The following is a 10629-nucleotide window of genomic DNA, read 5'->3' on the forward strand; positions in this document are numbered from 1 at the left end:
CGACCCCAGAGTACTCCCCCCTATGAATGTATAGACCATAGGTATCTATGAGCAGACCCAGCCGAGTGTGAGGTGATGGGGTGGTGGTGGGATGCTGAGAATTTTGTCATGAGACAGGAGGTAAGGGAAGGCTTTATTTATACGGGCTTCTTCTTGTGCTGATTGGATGATTACCTGAACATGCTCCTCTCGAACTTTGTTACATAAAACTTCATTTTGATATCAATATTTTGCCTAATAAACAAAAGAAAGAAAAAAACAATTATGTAAAAAATAAATTAAAAACACTCACCTAAACTGCACATTTTATTGTGTGATGGTGCATTTTTACTTTAAAATGCTTTAAACAGCTTGAAACAGTTTTTAAGTCTGATGTGAGTTATTTGCAATCACCAAAATGATTTTTTCCAAAATGACTTTGTTCTTGGTTGAATGTGTTTAGTTGGATGTAGTGCCACCTACACTTGTTTTACTACACTCCATTAAAAAAGAATGGGTTGGTATTGTTAACAAAATAGAATATGTACAAAGATCATTTTAAATGAGGTGTGACAAAGTGTCCTGTGACTACAATATACGTAATCTACAGTTGGACACATATCAGATGAGCACAGAGCTGCAATACTCTTTGACAACTGGACATAAACCTTTTTACACATTACGCTATTAGTGCTTGATTCAGGTATAAGTGAATTTGCAGCCAACATTAAATTATTTACACTGAGTATAAGGTCTGATGATGATACATAAAGCGCAGAGTGATTTCACCCATAAGTGTGTATGTGTGTGTGGTCACTTGCAGCAGGATTTCTTCTTCAGTGGTTGATCCACAAGTCTGACCGTGTTCACCCATACTCTGTCCTCCTGTTCCCTCAGGACTCTGCAAAAACATCAGTGTTCCTTAACATAAAAGTCTTCTTATTTTTTATTTTATATACATCTATATCTCTATATATGTATATATGTATATCTATAGATAGATAGATAGATAGACAGACAGACAGATATAGCTGTCGAAAAAATAAAAAATGGGAGCACAACCAAAAACATTAAGAAAATAATTTATATTTTATTGGATTCTGTAAATGCAACTTTGATATTTATTATCATTAATGAACACTTACATAAATTTTACTTACATTTATTTAAATGTAACCATTTTTAATTTGTTCGACAGCTGGAAGTGTGATTATAGTGGGGTTACTGTGTAGTATTTAGTAGTATTGGGCTGGTCATGTGATCTCAACATTCGACATCTGATAATGTTTGCAGACATCTAGTGGTCTCACAGTTTTATAAATGTCTCTTTTTTGTGGGTTGCAACCCCTGGGTGAGGTGTTACAAAGATCACAGCTAAACATAGTACATTTGGTAACGTTGCATTCATGTGTTTTTCAGTTCTTACCTGGCCAGATGTATCATGGCCTTCAACACATTAGCTCCAGTATAAGCACTGCACTCGTAGAACATCAGGTTTGTTTCCTACCAAATATAACAAACATCTGTGCATAATGTGTTGGATATAGTGATGTAGACTCGTGAAAGCAAAGCATATGATGTAAATATTGTAGGATATACTGTGTGTGAGAGAGCACACCTCTGCAAGCATATCAGCCTCCTTTGTCTGCACTTCTCGCTCATAGTTGACGTTCACGTTGCTTCCCATAGCTGAAGAGCAATGTGACTGTCCCCCAAATTCAGTGTCCGCACACTATAGTCAATGCCTGTACAGCACAACACAACTTAAGTTATATATAAATGTGCAGTACACACATGAAGTTAACTAAAAATATACACAACTAAATAAAGGCATAACAAATACTTTATGAAATCAAAACAGACAGCAAACCACTCCTGCAGTGAGGGATAATGGCCACTAGAGGTCACTGTTGAGCAATATTTCTGTGTGGAATATACAGGCGTTTTGAACACTTTTGCCACATGCTTATTAATGTCATTGAATTATAAAGCAAAATATCGAACCAAGTAAAAATAACATTCACTAAAAAATTAACTTGGGACCAGCTGATTGAAAGGAACTAATCTGGCTAAGAAAAGTCCAGCGTTAATTGCCATTTAGTTCACTTGTAACTAATACAATGAATTTAAGCGTCCAGGTTGTTATGGGCCACTATAGGGGTGAAAGGCTAGAAACATTGAATAAAGTGAACTGATGGTGTTTGACATAATCTGCTGTGCAATGTGTGGCAGGGTTTAAATGCAGGGAGTGTGACTTCCCAAGCTCTTTCATGTGATGTTGCCTGCTTTAAGAAATCCATCTGATAGCATAGTAGGTTTTCATTAACACTCACACACATATTCAAACCCAATGCACCGAAACGCCTTTAAGAAGTAATTCTATGTTTGCACAATAATAATGCACAGACTAGGTAAATCAGTTTTGAGAGCCATTTATATCATAACACAAAATAAATGTAGTAATTCATCCTTCTGATTGAATAAGGTAATCTCCAGTAAAAGGGCAACCAATTTGCATTTACTGAAAATCCCTCATTGCAAAGTCTTCTGTTAAACCCACTTGAACTGACCTGTCCACTCACCAACAGGTGCGAAGTTAAATTGTAAATTGCACATGGAGCGGGAGAGCAACTTACCCACAGTGGCTGAGGTGGCAGAATGAAACTGTCCATCACAGAAGCGTCTCAGCAGTGCGGTTTTACCAACGCTGGAGTTTCCCACCAGAATGACCTTAAAGAGGCGTTGAGGAGATGCGGCAGCACCTTCTGCAGGACCCTGTAGCCAAAAATACACAGTGACACCTTTAAAGTAAAGCTAACAGCTAGTTGTGTTGAGTGCACACAGTAAAAAACACTAAATAACATGTGGACTTCAAGACTATGGCCCATGTAAAGTGTATTAAAGTCTCTTGCACTTTCACTCTGTCTCAGATTTTTTAATAAATCAAGAATTATTTTGTAACTGTCCTTTAATATGCAAAAACATATTAAATTAAGTACTCTATGATATGTCCCCGTCACTGACCTGCTGGTGGGTCTCCTTCCCGACAGGCTGACCCCGTGCAGATGAGGGCATGTTTCCTCTGATCCATTTGTTCTTAGACGGCTTCTTCACCCTAACTGGTGGTGGAGAGTCAGCAGAGGCCAGAGACACATTGGACGGGTAGAGGGAGCTCGTCTCTAGATCCCCCTGACCTTCTTCCTCTCCGGCGCGCTCCTCTTCTTCCTCACTGAGCTGATGCAGAAGAAGGTGAGGGTCTCCTTGTAACAGGTGGGGGAGGTGGTCCTCCTCGATGGATATGACTCTGCGTAGAGGCCAACCATCCGGTGGCGCATCCTCCACATCCCCCCTGTCATTTACACCGTCTGAGTCCCCAAACACCTTCTGAGATTGCACATCCACCTCCGGCTTCCCATCATCCCCTGCGCTGAAGGGTGAACGGTGATTGTTTGCTAAAGAGGTGGTCTTCCTGTTAGAGCGCTGAGTCACTTCCTCCTCGTCAACTTCTCTGAAGTGACAGTGAGAGGTGAAAGTACTGTAAATGTTTCCATGTTATTAAATCATGTACGTAGGAATTCGCATGAGAATATGTGAAGATGTCTCACTTTTTGACAGATGGTTTCCTCTCAGTGTATTTTATTGAAGCTGCGCTCAGTCTGTGCTTGCGTGAGGATTTCTTCATTGAATTGCTGCGTTTCTGTTGTAATTACAAGGAGATATTCTGTTTTTTCGATAGCTCTTATTAGTCAAAAGTTGTGACACACCCACTCATTTTTGATTATTAATATTTTCCACATTTTCGAAAAACAGTAAAGTCATCAAAACTATGAAAAAACACACACAAAAAAGAAATATGGGAATTATTATATGACCAAAAAATGCCCAAGCTGTCTTATTTTAGCTTTTTCAAACTAAACCAAAGTAAAACATTAAAATAAGATATAAACAATTAAATAAAATATTATACACACACAAATTATAATACAATTTATTTCTAGTGTCTAAGCTTTAGGGGAAAAAAATTATGAGAAACATAAATTATAAATCATCAAGGAAAGTTGTTGTCATCAACTAAAAATATAAATATTTTAAAAACATTTACGTTAATTGGAATAAAATAAATGTTAACTAACAAACTTACACACAAAAATTATAATAAAATAAAATTTTAGTTTCATAGAGAATTCATATGTAGGCATAATTATACAGTATGTCTGCTAAATTAATTTAGAACAAAATGTTTTTAAGATCATGAGAAGCATAAATAAGTGTTATCATTAACTAAACTAAAAATATTTTGAAAAACATTTACGTTAATTGAAATAAAATATTTGACTAAGCTGCTATGGCAACATTCCTGTTCATTTTGTTGATGGACCCCATTGTATTAAACTGAACTAAAATTAATAAAAACTAATATATATATATATATATATATATATATATATATATATATATATATATATATATATATATATATAAAAAATTACATTTATTAATTTTTTTTTTCTAATAAAAATGACAAAAACGCACAACCAAATTACAAAAAAGTTACTAAAATTAAAATGTAAAAATAAAATAAAAATTTAAAATGGTTAAACTTACCAGAAAGCTAATGTCTCGCTCATCTCGTAGATGTTTATTCATTTCTCTAAAAGAACAACATTTAATTTTAGATTTTTGTTGTTTGTCTTTCTCTTCATGATATGTGAGGATGTGCCAAGCTCACCTGAGTAGATCTAACTGTTTCATCAAGCTGTGTTTTTCTCTCTGCAAGCCTTCTGTGATTCTGTACATCTCCCTGTGAGGGTAAAAAGCATGTGTGTGTATGAGAGACACAAAGATACTGGTGGAATTTGTGTGTGTACGTAATAAACGCACAGACTGACATCTCTCTCTCCTGCTGTAGTCGAGAGGCCTGCTCCTGCAGAACGCCCAGCTGCTCCTGAGCCAACTCCAGCTCTTGACAGGTGTGCTCAAGTTCACGACACAACTCCTCATTGCTCATTTTCAGTTTAACATTCTCCAGTCGACTCTCCTGTTGTTCGCTGTGAAGGTCACGGCATTGGCGCTCTAACTGAAAAAAAATGATATCAAAAAGCTGTGAGTTGAAAAAGGTGTGAGTGCCACAAAAGTATAAGATTTTGTATGATTCTGCCTGTTCATTTGTGGCACTCACCCTCCTTTGTTTTTGGAAAAGCTGCTCCAAATCCTGTTCTTTACTACGGAGACGCTGCTGGAGGTCCTGACTGCGCAACTGCAGATTTTCAGAGTCCTGGAGGAGAGAATTAACATACTAGTCAATTTCAATATTATTACAATTCGAAATAACTGAAATTTAAGAAGCTGAATTGTCTTCAGTGTCACATGATCCTTCAGAAATCATTCTAATATGCTGATTTGCTGCTCAAGAAACATTTCTTATTATTATCAATGTTGAAAACAGTTGTGTTGCTTAATATTTTTGTGGAAACTGTGATACAATTGCTTCAGAATTCTAGAAAGTTCAAATGTCTTTACTGACTGACATGTTTGATTCATTTAATGCATCCTTGCTGAATAAAAGTATTAATTTCTCTTTAAAAAAAAAAATATTCTCAACTGTATAGTGTAAAAGCACATGCAACCGTTCAAAAGAATCTTTTACCTTCAGAATTGCTTGATCTTTTTCATTAATGATCTGTTGCTCCATTTCCTCATACAATCTGCGAATTTCGTTGTCATGTGTGGCTGCTTTCCTGTGCAATGACAATGGCGTTCAATGTTAAAACATGCATTTAGCCTAATACAATCAAGAGATAAACCACAAACAAGTCTTTCATATTATATTATTATTTCCGAATTCTCACAGTATTTACATTCCAAAACACTGGCTCAGACCTGCACATCCAGTTAGGTAATAATTAAAGGATCAAAAGATTTAATGTGTATCTTTAAACAATACATGTTGCAAATCACATCATTCTGACCTAGATTTGATCAAAATGCATTTTATTCCCACCAGAAGTACTGTAAAAACCTGGGTAACTCCTCAGCTTGGTGGTCACTGGACTGGGATAAAACAGCATTCTATAGGGAATTACATTAAGCCTCTAAACGGGAATTATTCACAAGTAACATGAGGGGAAATTAAGAAAACAAAGCAGATTATTGGCTCTTAAACATGGACGACTTTAGATGGCACTGCTCTAAATTCATTCTCATTTCATGTTGCATAAAGAATCATCATGTCACCTTCTGAGGGTGCTCTCCATCTCCTTCCTCTCTTGTTGTGCCTCTTTGATTTGATATGTTACACGGGCCAGGAACTCTTCAAAGTTGGACAAGAGGTGAGGCTCATCCTTCCTGAGCCGAGTCCACAGGCTGCGAACCTCACTCGGGCTGAATTGAAGAGAGAACTGTTACTGCTTGTAGCAATATAAAGCTAATGTTTTATTGCAATGCAGAGGCAAAACATCAGTACTGACTCCTCAAACACATTGCTAGCACCCAAGCTCTCCATCAACACGCTAAAATGTCTCTCTTCATCATCTTCATCCCCTGAGCTCTGAGAGGGTGTATTCATTAGTTCCTCAGTCTTGGAAACTCTTCATCCATAAAGAAAGTTACCTGAGGAACAGTTACAGATACACCTTGTAAAAGTGTGTAATTTGCTGTGCTATAAATATGTACCAAATAACAAATGAGTTTTGAATAGATCCTCTTGACTGGAAGGAGATGATCATAAACTCACTGAATCCAGAGGAAAACTCTCCCATGGTCAGGTATCCATTTTTGTCAAGATCTAGTGAGTCAAAAACGTTCTCGAGTTCCTCAGCAGTGAGTGGCAGTTCTTTGTGTAGCCTCTGAGATAGAGAGAATGATGGTATATGATTAAATACTCAAGAAACAGATGGAAAAATGACATCATTATCACTATTTTCAGCCATCTAGATATTCTGATAGCCTAACACCCAAACCCTTTGTACTAGAACATTGTAAATAACAAATCCTTTTAAACAGGAGGGAAAATAATGCAACTGTTATGGTTATGTTCTGTTTGTGGACTCTTCTGTTGCGTTTCCTTTGGTTTCTGTGTTTCCTTCCTGTGTTTAGCTCCTGTTTGCTTGTCCTTTGTTACTATGGTTACTCATTGGTTAATTGATTATGTTCACCTGTGTCTTGTTTGGTTCCTCATTTAGCCTGTGTATTTAAGCTCTCAGAATGTTTCAGTTAATTTGTCCTGTGTTGTCTTTGAGTAAAAGCGGAAACTGTTACATTTATCTATTCCTATGATTTCAGTGTTTTGGATTATCTTTGTTTTCATTTTTTTAAATAAAAGACTGCTGACATTTAGGTCCTCTGCTCCTCTTTCCTTGCCTAAACTGTAACAGAAACATAAGCACCCTAAATATTTTAATAAAAAATAAAACTTGTGGCCATAGAAAGCTAAAAAATACAAAAACATCATTTGAATACAGAGCTGTAGAGTTATACCAAAACCATGGCATATGTAAAAACAAGTAATAAAAACTCGGTGAGTGTTTTAGCGCAATTTTCTGACGTCATGGGATCACAACACTAAGAGATAGTAAATCTTTTTATGTTTTTTTTTTTTTGTTTTTTTTGTTTTTGTGCGTTCCCGAGATTAGACCTTCCTTAACATAATGCCGAAAACCCGAAGTCTCTAGGTGGTCTGGTTGAGGAGGAGATAGAAGTGCAAGATTGGTGCGCACAGACAGAACAGAAATCATGAGTTAACAATTTTGTCCGTTGGAAAATTGCGCTAAAAAGGACCTGTAAAGTTAAGGACCCCTACTTTACCCTCATATCAGTGCGTGTGATGAAGCCTTTTCTCTCGCTGTCACAGATCTGAAAGAAGTCCTCTATTTTGTCCAACATAGCAATATGTCCCCATCCTGCGTTCTTCTTCACACTTTTCCTTGGCTGCGGTTTCGGCTGCTTCTCATCCTGGTCTGAGCCACTGCTGGTGACCCGTGTGTCTCTAACGTGTCCGATCTCTGACATGATTCCAGCGCTGCTTACCTTAACCGTCTTTCAACAGCTCAGGATCATGTACAATCCAAAGCTAGATCCAATACAGGGAATTATGCTGATTAATTCAGGAAACATCATTTATTGTCTTGTACTGAATGCCTGCTGTGGGTCCCAACTGAAAGAAACAGAGAGAGTGCAGCACATCAGCAATCCTTTTCGTCTTTAGGAATGTTAAGACTTTGAGAAGTGAAATGCAGATTAGTCTTAGTCATCATCGCTGGCACTGCTGACGTTATTGGTGAGCAGACCTGTCACTTTACGTTGATGTCCCACCACCACAATGTCAAGGGGGAACAGGAAGAGTGGTGAAATTTCCTGTTTGATCTCAACTCAAGTTGAACTTGCAAAGGTTTGAATGAGGGGGTATCAAGTAGTTTATAGTGTATTTTTATTTAAGCAAGAACCAATTAAAATGAACTTTTACACGATTGACATATAAAGGTTGACACGTCAATGAAATATGAAAAGGCCAAATAATCAAGATTACAGGGCAAATTTAAAAGATTGTCAGTGAAAAACCTTATATTAAAATTCCACTAAAGAGAGTGAACAGACCCACATTCGGTCATTCTGGGCTATAGGCTATTAAACCATTCCACCGAATAATAACTTCCACATTTCTGTTGCCACGATATTATATGTATAAAAATGCATTAAAATTAAATCTAAAATACATTTTATTATTAAGCAAAGTGTCCTGCACATTAAGCTAACTGCAAATTTAAAATGTATAATTAAAAGCATTCATAAAAACTACCTAGAACACTAAAAATAAATAGCATTTGTTGCATGTCCCCTCTCTATCTCTAAACTTTACCATGAAATATAATGATTAAAATCCTTCAGAAATCTTTTTTTTTTTGTTGCATTTTTGTGTGACTTTATATCCAATCTATGCTTTAAAATGTTTTTTGTTTTGTTTTTATGAGAAAAAAATATTTTATGTAATATTTTAGATAAAATACACATTTTAGTCGTTTACACATAAACTTCAGGATGTTCAGGAACATTCCACAAGACACATTTTCAACAGGAAGTTGCATCATCTGGATCTTCTGAAGGCAATGGGAAGACCATAAGTAAGTCCTCTTATTTTAATTTCTGTATATTTTATAAAATTGTAAATATGACTGAGAAGGTCAATCTCAACGTGCTGTTCTGTTACCTAAATTATTTCTTAGATGTTATTTGTTTATTTTAATTTGTTAAGTCACTAGAATTTGTTCAGTGTCCTCATGTTATTAGCATGTATGCTATGTGGCCATATGTCATGTATTTGATAACTTTTTTGCTTAAAAACTCAATCCTGTTACTTTCAGTCCTGTTACTCATGTGAAAAATAACAGGAGTGAGTTAAAGTAACAGGAGTGAGTAGAGTCCTCTGTTTTGTTGATTTAATATTGTAAATATTAGTTGATGTATAATACTATTCACCTGAATTAGTTTTAAGGTTGCAATTTTTTAAATGGTAGACATTAGTATTAGTTTTTACAATGTGAAAATCATGCTTCCAGGGAGACAGTCCGCCACTTTTTTTTATCTTAACTTCCCTCTCTCTTCTCCTCTCTCATCTTCTTTCTCTTTCCACCTCCTTCACTGTGAAGTACTACTAGCACATAGTACATCACTTCAACACAGAAATCTCATGCACACAGTCATGTACACTCTCTCTCATACACACACACTGCACACACAGTCATGTACACTCTCTCTCATACACACACATGCACACACAGTCATGTACACTCTCTCATGCACACACATATGGACACTCATTCCTGTTACCAAGTGTTCATTGCTGATACAAATTTTTTTTTTTCTAAAAAAATAAAGGTAAACCAATGTTTTTTTTATCAGTTTTGTTTGGTCCATCATTTATACAATTGTTTAATAAATTAAATTATTAAAAAAAATGATAACTTGAGGCTTCGGCCTTCTTTAAAATGAAAAAATGGCTTTGTGTTTTGTATTAAAATACACCTTGCCTTAATATAGTGGGGTTTTTTTGTTGTTCTTGTCACAAATATCAATTATTTGAACATATAACAAACAATTTCTTTCAAATAAACACTGTGGGGAAAACAAAGGAAATAACTGACATGCTTTTTAACGGCACATGAGTTTCAGCAACAGGACTGAGAAAACATGCGTCCATCTTCTGCTTAGAAACCTTGTAAAAAAAAAGTTGCCTGAGATTTATGAAAAAGAAAGTTGCCTGAGTTAAATATGTGTAGTATTAGATTCAGTGTTGAAAAAATATAAAAAAATTAAGTTTAATTTTGAAGTTACAACAAGCAAATGTCACCCATTTGGTGAAATGGCCCAACAGCAGATAAAGTGTAAAAATCAATGTGCAGTTGAAATGAGCTCTACTACATGAAACAAGTTACTTATAAATGTTGATATAAGTGAAGAAAAACCATTGATTCACTCTCCCTCATGTGCAACACTATAGTCTTTACAGTAAGAGGTGTTTTGCTGCCATCTACTGGACAAATACAGCATTAAACGCACATTCATTGCTGTTATTTTTTTTTTTTAAATAGGTTTACCTATTTATGTAGATAATATTTAATTTATTTAATAAAAACACATCTGAATAGCTTATAACAA

At 35.8% G+C, this 10629-nt stretch overlaps 1 pseudogene across 1 annotated transcript; it reads right to left on the minus strand.

Annotated features, from left to right (window-relative positions):
• Positions 1-427: 427 nt before the first annotated feature.
• Positions 428-8052, minus strand: LOC311080704 (EF-hand calcium-binding domain-containing protein 4B-like; annotated as a pseudogene). Its single transcript, XR_014609584.1, has 15 exons — positions 7783-8052; positions 6713-6824; positions 6447-6588; positions 6214-6360; positions 5627-5717; positions 5159-5254; positions 4869-5056; positions 4709-4780; positions 4585-4630; positions 3585-3676; positions 3004-3487; positions 2616-2754; positions 1598-1724; positions 1406-1482; positions 428-880 (listed from the first exon to the last, which is right to left on the minus strand). The product of XR_014609584.1 is annotated as an EF-hand calcium-binding domain-containing protein 4B-like (transcript).
• Between the last annotated feature and the right edge of the window lie 2577 nt (positions 8053-10629).

Source organism: Abramis brama (assembly GCF_963993115.1).
Source record: "Abramis brama genome assembly, chromosome: 4".
In the NCBI taxonomy this organism is placed as follows: Eukaryota; Metazoa; Chordata; class Actinopteri; order Cypriniformes; family Leuciscidae; genus Abramis; species Abramis brama.